General features: G+C 40.4%; 1 long non-coding RNA gene across 1 annotated transcript; it reads right to left on the reverse strand.

Annotated features, from left to right (window-relative positions):
• Positions 1-754: 754 nt before the first annotated feature.
• Positions 755-7384, reverse strand: LOC132810136 (uncharacterized). The gene is made up of 3 exons (XR_009642741.1): positions 7272-7384; positions 2021-2194; positions 755-795 (listed from the first exon to the last, which is right to left on the reverse strand). It is a non-coding gene; the product is annotated as an uncharacterized LOC132810136 (long non-coding RNA).
• Between the last annotated feature and the right edge of the window lie 1876 nt (positions 7385-9260).

Here is a 9260-nt window from a genome sequence, read left to right on the forward strand (position 1 = left end):
ATCGGTGGGAAGGAAGATGGACAAGAATGTGGTGCCGAGTTGGAAGGCTGGATCTGGGATAAGGTGGGGGGAGTGGAAATGAGGAAACTGGTGAAATCCACATTGATCCCATGTGGTTGGAGGACCCGAACACAGAAGATGAGGCGTTCTTTCTCCAGGCATCAGGTGCCTGGGATTTGGCGGTGGAGGTGGCCCAGGCCCTGCATGTCCTTGGTGCAGCGGGAAGGGGAGTTAAAGTGTTGGGAAACAGGGTGTTTGGGTTGTTCAGTGTTTTACTGTTACTTTCACAGACCTTTTGTGAGTTAATTTTCCTCTGCTGCCCAACCCCTGACAACGTGCTGCTCTCTAAACGGACTGAATTTTCCACAATCACTTTGCCAGTGAATCATTCCTTTTTACAACAAAAGAGGGCATTTTCCTTCCATTTCTGACCATCAAATTCTGCAACATTTTCATTCCCTGAAATATCAACTGTGTTTCTCCTTCCACAGATCCCAGTGATTAATGCCAAAGCCCCATTGCCTGTGGAGAGGGTGATGTTTGACTTCCTTGTACAGCTGCAGTTTGTGTGGTGAAGGTGCTCCCACAATGTGGTTGGGTAAGAGATGTTACAGATTATTCACTCAGCGACAGAGAAACGTTGAAAATGTATGTGCAAATCAACAACAGTTCGTATTTTTATCATTTTTATAATTTCACGAAATACTATTGATGATTTCTGACACTAGACAACAGATGGGTATATTAGGTCAGGTGATCAAAAGAATTGCCAAATAAGCAGGTTTTCGGGGATACCTTTAAAGGAGAAAAACAGATATGAAAGGATTAGGATAGGAATTCCAGACCGTGTTGCCTTGACAACAGTAGAAACAGCCAATCCGGTGAAGCAATGAATAAACACATCGTTGGGAGTCTGAAAGAAAATGAGTTGTCGAGATCTCACAGGTTGTGTGGTGCAGGGAGACAGGGATGTTCACAGCCAGGAATTACATCGAGTGAGAATTTTAAGTTGCTTGTAAACGGGAGCCTTTTGTTGGATCAACAACTTATAGAACAAGCGAGCACTTGGGCAATAGAGTTTTAGATATTCTTGATATTATATGTAATTTGAATGTGGGAGGCTGGCCAGGAGTGTGTTTGGATAATGGAGTCTGGAGATAACACAGGGATGGAGCAAGTATTTCAGTAAATGAGCTGAGACTAGGGTGGGGTTGGGTGATCTCACGAATGGAGAAATAGAATGTAGAGTCAGGCTCCTCCTCATCATCATCATCATCATCACTCCCCCTCACCGATTCACAGATATTGTTCCTTGTTCTGTCTGTCTTTTCTGGTTATGTCCTGCTCACACATTCTGCTACCAACTAATATTTGACTTCAAGGTTGTTGGAAAATCCTTCTCCATCTCCACTCTCCCTTTCCTTTCTGAAGTCCTTGTATTCGGTGTCCCTCAAGGATCTATCCTTGGTCCCTCCAGTTTCTCACCTACATACTGCCGGGAAGTGACATCGTCCAAAAGCACTGTTAGGTTTCACATGTACACTGGCAATGTCCAGCTCTACCTCCCCATCATCCCTCTCCATTACTCCACTGTTATTCTGTTATCAAACTGCTAACCATGCTCCCACTATTCGATTAGCTGCATTTTCCTCCAATGAAACATTGCAATGGTTAAACCCATTGCCTTCAGTTGATGTTACAAATTCCTTTCCCTCACTGCTGAGCCCCTCTCTCACTGGGAACTGAGGCAGAGCTACACTCTTCACAATATTGCTCTCCTATTCTGACGCCAAGGTGCCCTTCTGATCAGACATGTACACAATCACCAGCACCAGGAATTCCAATCTGTAAAATGTTGCTTGTTTCCCCCTCACCCCAGCTCCATTGCTACTGAAACCCCTTACCCGTGTTGGTGTTGCATTAAAGTTGACAAAACTAAAACAGAACCCTTAATTCCGCGACTGACCCAGAGCCTGGTTCTAGGTTCCCTCATGCTGGGACACATCCTGTCAGTCTTTACCTTGTCAAACCCCTGAGGAAGCCGATATGTTTGAAAGAGTTCACTTCTCATTCTTCCCAAATCGAGTGAGTAGAGTCCGGACTTCTTCAGCCTTTTCTTAAAAGAGAATCCCTTCAAACCAAGGATCATCCCAGTCAATCTTCTCTGAATGCCTCCGATGAAGTGATGTATTCCCTTAAATAAAGGTAACAAAACTTCTCATTACTCCAGATGTGGTCTCACTAGCACTTTATAAAGTTGCTCTCAGGTATATACTTCAAACACTTATACTGCAAATCCCTTGAAATCAGGAGCAATATTCCATTCCCCTTCCTGATGACCTGGTGTAACTTTGTGCTAGCTTGCTTTGTTTCCTGCACATTTACCTCTTGCTCCCTTTGTGGAGCAGCTTTCTACAGTTTCCACCAATTAAATAGTCCTCTGTTCTTTTATTATCTCCTCCAAAATGAACAACTTCACATTTTCCCAAGTGATACTCCATTTGCCAACTTGTTGCCCACTTCTCCAATGGATCCCTCTGTGTAAACTGTTCATAATCCTTTTGGAACTTTACTGTTATGCCTTTCCTAGGAGATTTTCCCCATCATTCTTCTAAACTTTTCCTGGGAACACTGGGCAGTGGGAAGCATGCAGAGTTCCTGCCTTTTAAGGGATACTCTATGGAATGACTGGGAGGAGCTTGCTGCCTATTTGGTCAGAATGGTGACAACTTGCCCCTGAAGCTGCATGAGCCTTTCACCCCCCTCCCCCCATGTCTTATTGATGAGGCACAGCGGCAGCACAGAAGGGAAGAAGCAGCAGCAAAACCTGCTCTCCACATCTCACTAAAACTTGGAACATTCTCTCCCATGTGTCAAAGATCTGCCCTGTTTAGTCACATGAAGTCCCAAAATGGAAACTAATAGAAACCCACGTAGATTTCCCCCTGAATGACAGCTGACCTCCACAAGGGGTAATGTGTCCAGTCATCCTGGGCCAGGAGGAGGGGATGATGAGAGTTTCTAACCTGATCTGACAGTGACGGTTTTATAAACTTGTAATACCTTTGGGCATTCAGATGGTAACCTCAGTATTTGTAACACCACACTCTGACAGAATTACTCAATTCATCAGGACCTGGATATTTGCATTTAGTTGTGAGTATTGTGTTCCAGCTCATTCCTATTTGATGCATAAAAGTTCTCCTTTGAATCAAACCATCTTGTCAATAGATCTCCCTCCAAGTCTTTCATATATGTCTTGTCAACAGTGTATGATGAGCTGATGAGTGTAAGGTTGATTATTCTAATGTATAATTTCTGTAAACCCCTCTGTCACAGGGCAGCCACAATTTCCTCTGCTACAAGGAGAACAACCTCAGTTTCCCCAAACCCCTGATTCCCCAATGTCTGTTTGCTCTCTATAAGGTACACATCAGGATTGTGTTGGAACATTCTCCACTTGCCTGCATCAGTGCAGCCCCCAACAATATTAAAGAAAGTGAACATCCTCCAGGACAAAGCACTGTGCCTGAGTGGTGTCCCATCCCCCACCTTCAGCATTCCCTCTCCCCACCCCTGGGGTACAGTGACATCACTGTGTAAAAGGGAAAGGCAGCATTGTCCTCCCAGACCATAGGGCTGCTCTCTCATTAGGGAGAGATGTCTGGTGGTGGGTTTAACCTGAAGGTTACCACAGCCCAGGCAAGGGGAGAGGTTAGAAAGGAGAGTCCATCTATTGTAGATGGATATTCTTGACCTGTACCATTAACACCCATGTCCCTGCAACTAAAATCCGCCATTCCTTGTACCATCCTGGTAAATCTCCTGTACCCCCTCTCAGGGACCCTGCCATCCTTCCCAATGTATGGGCGCTCTCTGGTTTGCACAGACCCAGCTGCTCTGTGTTCCTGTGGGTGATGTCATCATAGAGCAACAGTTGCAATAAACCTCACTGTCTGTAAGGGTGGGAGACACAGAAATCCCGAAAACATTTGAGATGTTTTTAGTGTGCACTTGCGATGCCATGATAGATGAGACTTTTCCACAAGTACTGGAAAGTAGATCAGGATAGTTCGGTGGTAGTTTTCTTTCTCACAGATGGATCACCAGAGCCTTTTTCTGTTCTGTATACAGCTGAGATGTTTATTATAGGAATATGACAGGCTCCATTGGACATCAGGTCAGAAAAGGTGATACTAGAGTAGATGGCACATGGTTGGTCGATGTTTTTGGGAGGTAAGTGAGACAGAGTGTTTTAAGATGAAATTCAGAAGCTCAGCTCAGTGGTTTACAATGACATTGATTAGATACTCATTAAGAGAGATCAGCTGGCAATTATAAGCTGTTTGCAGGATTATTGAATTGATAAAGGAGACAGACGTGCAGAGATTTTTTTGGAAGGCATTGCTTTTTCATTCAAATATCTCGGATGTTCAAGAGGTCTATGTAGCTGTTCATTGGTTCTCTTGTCCAGACGCTAATTTATAATTCATATCGCTTTTATTGTGCCCGGAGTTTTGAGATTTGTATCGGATTAAGAAGAAAACGTGAAGCTATTAAAATGAGAACTTGAGTGAATAGAAAGCACAGTAAATTTATATTACCGAGGAAACAGAGAGTATTTGCTCCAAATAAGCAGACAAATTTTTTTTATATCGAAAGTGTGGTGGTGGAAAAGAGAGCCGACCAGGCAGCATCCATGGAGCAGGGGGATTCACGATAGAACATAGAACAATACAGCACAGAACAGGCCCTTCAGCCCACGATGTTGTGCTAAACATTTCCCCTAGATTAAGCACCCATCCATGTACCTATCCAATTGCCGCTTAAAGGTCACCAATGATTCTGACTCTGCCACTCCCACAGGCAGTGCATTCCATGCCCCCACCACTCTCTGGGTGAAGAACCTATCCCTGACATCCCCCCATACCTTCCCCCCTTCACCTTAAATTTATGTCCCCTTGTAACACTCTGTTGTACCTGGTGAAAAAGTCTCTGACTGTCTACTCTATCTATTCCTCTGATCATCTTATAAACCTCTATCAAGTCACCCCTCATCCTTCGCCGTTCCAACGAGAAAAGGCCGAGAACTCTCAACCTATCCTCGTACGACCTATTCTCCATTCCAGGCAACGTCCTGGTAAATCTTCTCTGCACCCTCTCCAAAGCTTCCACATCTTTCCTAATGTGAGGCGACCAGAACTGCACACAGTACTCCAAATGTGGCCTAACCAAAGTCCTGTACAGCTGCAACATCACTTCACGACTCTTGAATTCAATCCCTCTGCTAATGAACGCTAATACAACATAGGCCTTCTTACAAGCTCTATCCACCTGAGTGGCAACTTTCAAAGATCTATGTACATAGACCCCAAGATCCCTCTGTTCCTCCACCTGACTAAGAACCCGACTGTTAACTCTGTATTCCGCATTCTTATTTGTTCTTCCAAAATGGACAACCTTACACTTGACAGGGTTGAACTCCATCTGCCACTCCTCAGCCCAGCTCTGCATCATATCTGTTGCAGCTGACAACAGCCCTCCTCACTATCCACAGCTCCACCAATCTTCGTATCATCTGCAAATTTACTGACTCACCTTTTGACTACCTCTTCCAAGTCATTAATAAAAATTACAAACAGCAGAGGACCCAGGACTGATCTGGGAACTCCACTTGTAACTGGGCTCCAGGCTGAATATTTACCATCTACTACCACTCTCTGACTTCAACCAGTTAGCCAGTTTTCTATCCAACTGGCCAAATTTCCCTCTATCCCATGCCTCCTGACTTTCTACATAAGCCTACCATGGGGAACCTTATCAAATGACTTACTAAAATCCATGTACACTACATCCACTGCTCTACCCTCATCCACATGCTTGGTCACCTCCTCAAAGAATTCAATAAGACGATGAAGGCTTATGCCTGAAACGTGGTTTCTGCTGCTCCTCAGATGCTGCCTGACATACTGTGCTATTCCAGCACCACATGCTTGTCTCTGATCTCCAGCATCTGCTTTCCCTCACTTTCTCCAAGTATTTGTAATGGACATGAACAGGAAATGTTAGCCTCGGCAGTTGAACAAAACTAAATTTACACTTTCTTTTTGCAATATTTGGACTGAAAACCTGTTTGTGACCATGCAACACATCAGGACATATGAACATCTCTTCTATTAAAATCCTTGGCCATTCATAATAAAGAATAACCACTGCTCTGAACAACCAGTATTGTGTGTAATTACTGAACTGAAATACCAGAGGACAGCTATTGCATTTATTGGAGGGAATAATAACAGATCCTTACTGTGGCAGTGGGGATTGATCTCAGGAACAATCAGATAATTACTCTGATTATTCCCCTGAACAGTAATTAGATGGTCATGGGGACCTTTGTGTGACCTCATGTTTAGTGTTTTGTGTGAGCATTGATTTCAAAAAACATTGAGATATTTTAAAAGATTTAGGAGCACATTGGTAATCAAGTATTAAACATATTAACTAACGTCAAATTTTGACAAAATGTTAGAATTGCTTAGAGAAACACAACTAAACGATTGTAGAATTCCTGTTAGCACAGTGTGGTAACAGGCCATTTGGTCGAAAAGAAAATGACCCTCCAAAGAGTAACCCAGCCAAACACATTTCCCGATCATATTCCTCTACATTTCCTGCTGACTAATTACACACATCCCTGAACACAATGTGCAATTTAGCATGGCCAGATCACCGAACCTACACATCTTTGGATTGTGGAGGAAACCACAGCAAAGTCATGTCGACATGGGGATAACATGAAAATTCCACACAGGCAGTCACCCGAGAATGGAATCAAACTGAGGTCTCTGGTGCTGTGAGGCAGCAATGCTAACCACTGAGCCACCGTGCAACCATATGCTATAAGTAAAGTCAGTGATACATATGCAAAGACATATTTCAAATGAACACACTCCGATATTGTCAAAGGATGTCAAATTTACATTCAATATGAATAGATGAATGGAAAATAATAAAAAACGAAAATTCACGAATGAACATTAATTAGAAATTTAATTTGATCAAAGGCCATAACAACATTTGGACGAATTGCAATTTTTTAATAACAAACGTAGGTAATTAGCTGACTAATGAATAATTGGAAGTGGCATATATTTATTTTACAAATGAAGAAAGCGACTTGTTTTACACGTTTGAAATACTGCAGAATGACAATGTATGGGTTCGAAATGTTTGAATCAAGCTCTTTTGAACAAAAAAACCTGATCACTTACGATCACTTAGCCCTTTCACCTTTAAGACCACAACATTCTCAAATATTTTCCACGGATTTAGAACCAGCAGAACTAGTTAATTTCTTTTGTTGAGAACTGGAAGAGAATAAACAGCAGATACTGTGAATTAGTGATTCCATGCGAGCATTCGACTGAAGACAACATTCCTTCTTTCCAAAAATATATAACTTACAAAAATCCAAAATTTATTGTTATTTTTGAATGAAACAATAAAGAGATGTTAATTCTTTATCATTCGACTTTGTTGCATGAAAAATCCTTAAGTCTTATTGTGCTCCAAACATGATAAATCTTAGCATTGAAGTGAAATATAATTAAATGAATTCAACTATGTTTCCACAGGTAAAATAAAAATTAATATTAACAATGATTGTGACATTGTACCCTGCAAAATCTTTACAGTAGTTCATGTACTGTGCCGTAATTCCACATTTGCACAATGTACTGGATTGAATGAGTATTAAAAATTATTAGATAACAACAACAATTAAATCGTCAAAGTCTATCAATGTATTAAGTAATAACGAGAAACCTTATTTTGCTATGGGACTGAGCGATGTCTGGAAATGAACTGGAATTAATTCAGTGAAAAGTAATTACAGTTCCCTGTATTTTAAGGCTGAGATTAAGGCTGATCATTCTAATGAGCAAACATCAGATATTTGCAATGATGTTGGATGGGAAGTCATTGGTTCTGTTGTGGGATAGGTGACCTGCAAAATAAATGCATTTTCACACTGGAGTATTAGTACTAAGCAACAATGGATTAAATTTAAATGTGAATCTTACTATATTTGTTCAAAAGGCTTTCTTAAAAATTGTGCCATTATTGTAATGACAATGTCTTGCTAATTAGTGTTGGACATGAAGAATTAAAATGATTCAATATTTCAAAAGCACTTTGCTGTGATGTTGATTGAATATTTATTAAGATCACTAAACTGAGGAATAGTACCTAGTTTTATGGATTGAAGATAAAAAAATGAGGCCATGCAGTGATTATTGAACAAGATTCTTCTTTTTAACACAAAAATATACATTCTACAAGAGTTGTGAATTTCCATCCACTGAACTCCTTGTAGAGATGTGTTACATTGATTTATATGATTAATATTATGATGACTGTTTAAACATTTGTGTCAGAATTAGGAAGAGAATTAGTAGATCATGAAAGTGAACAGGAAATTGAACAAACAATGTAGTCAACAACATGTGGTATATAAAGCAATTTTAATAATTTTGTCATTATTGTACAATGATGAATAACGTCGGAATAGAAACGGCAAAAAACAATCGACGTGATCAAAGCTGTTCTTTTCTTACAATGAAATGAAAGCAATAATCATTTTGTAGCACACATAATTTGAAAAAGCAGTCCTTTAATATGAAACATACCTTTTTGCAAAAATGTAGGAATTTCACAAATTTGAAATGAAGCGTTTGTTGAATTGCAACAAAAATGGCTATAATTTGAATTGTCTGTTGCACACAACAAAAAGCTTAAAAATTGTTAGAATGACAAAACGTTTGTTCCCAATGTTCTTGTATTCCAGTCAATGTCCAGGATAAAGTAGAATTATTGGTTTAAACAATATAAATCATCGTTGACGACTGGACTGAAATATAAGATATCAATTGCACTTACTGCAGGGATTGGTAGACAAATGCTTACTGTTGTTATTAGTCTCAGGAACAATAAGGTATTTACTCAGTAATCAGGTGGTGATAAGGAACTTTGTGTTGCTTTATGTGCAGTGTTTTGTGTTAACATTGATTTCAATAAAATTAAGGTATTTACATGAATTAGGAACAGACTGATATTTGGGTGTGAAGGATCTTATTTAAGATTAGACATTTTTAAATATTTACTAGAATTGCTGAGCAAAACACACTTAAGACATCATGCAATAAATGAAGTAATTGAGAAATATGTAAAGTCAATTTTCAAACGAACACACCCTGATATTT

This window comes from Hemiscyllium ocellatum, unplaced genomic scaffold (genome assembly GCF_020745735.1).
Source record: "Hemiscyllium ocellatum isolate sHemOce1 unplaced genomic scaffold, sHemOce1.pat.X.cur. scaffold_152_pat_ctg1, whole genome shotgun sequence".
NCBI classification, from domain to species: Eukaryota; Metazoa; Chordata; class Chondrichthyes; order Orectolobiformes; family Hemiscylliidae; genus Hemiscyllium; species Hemiscyllium ocellatum.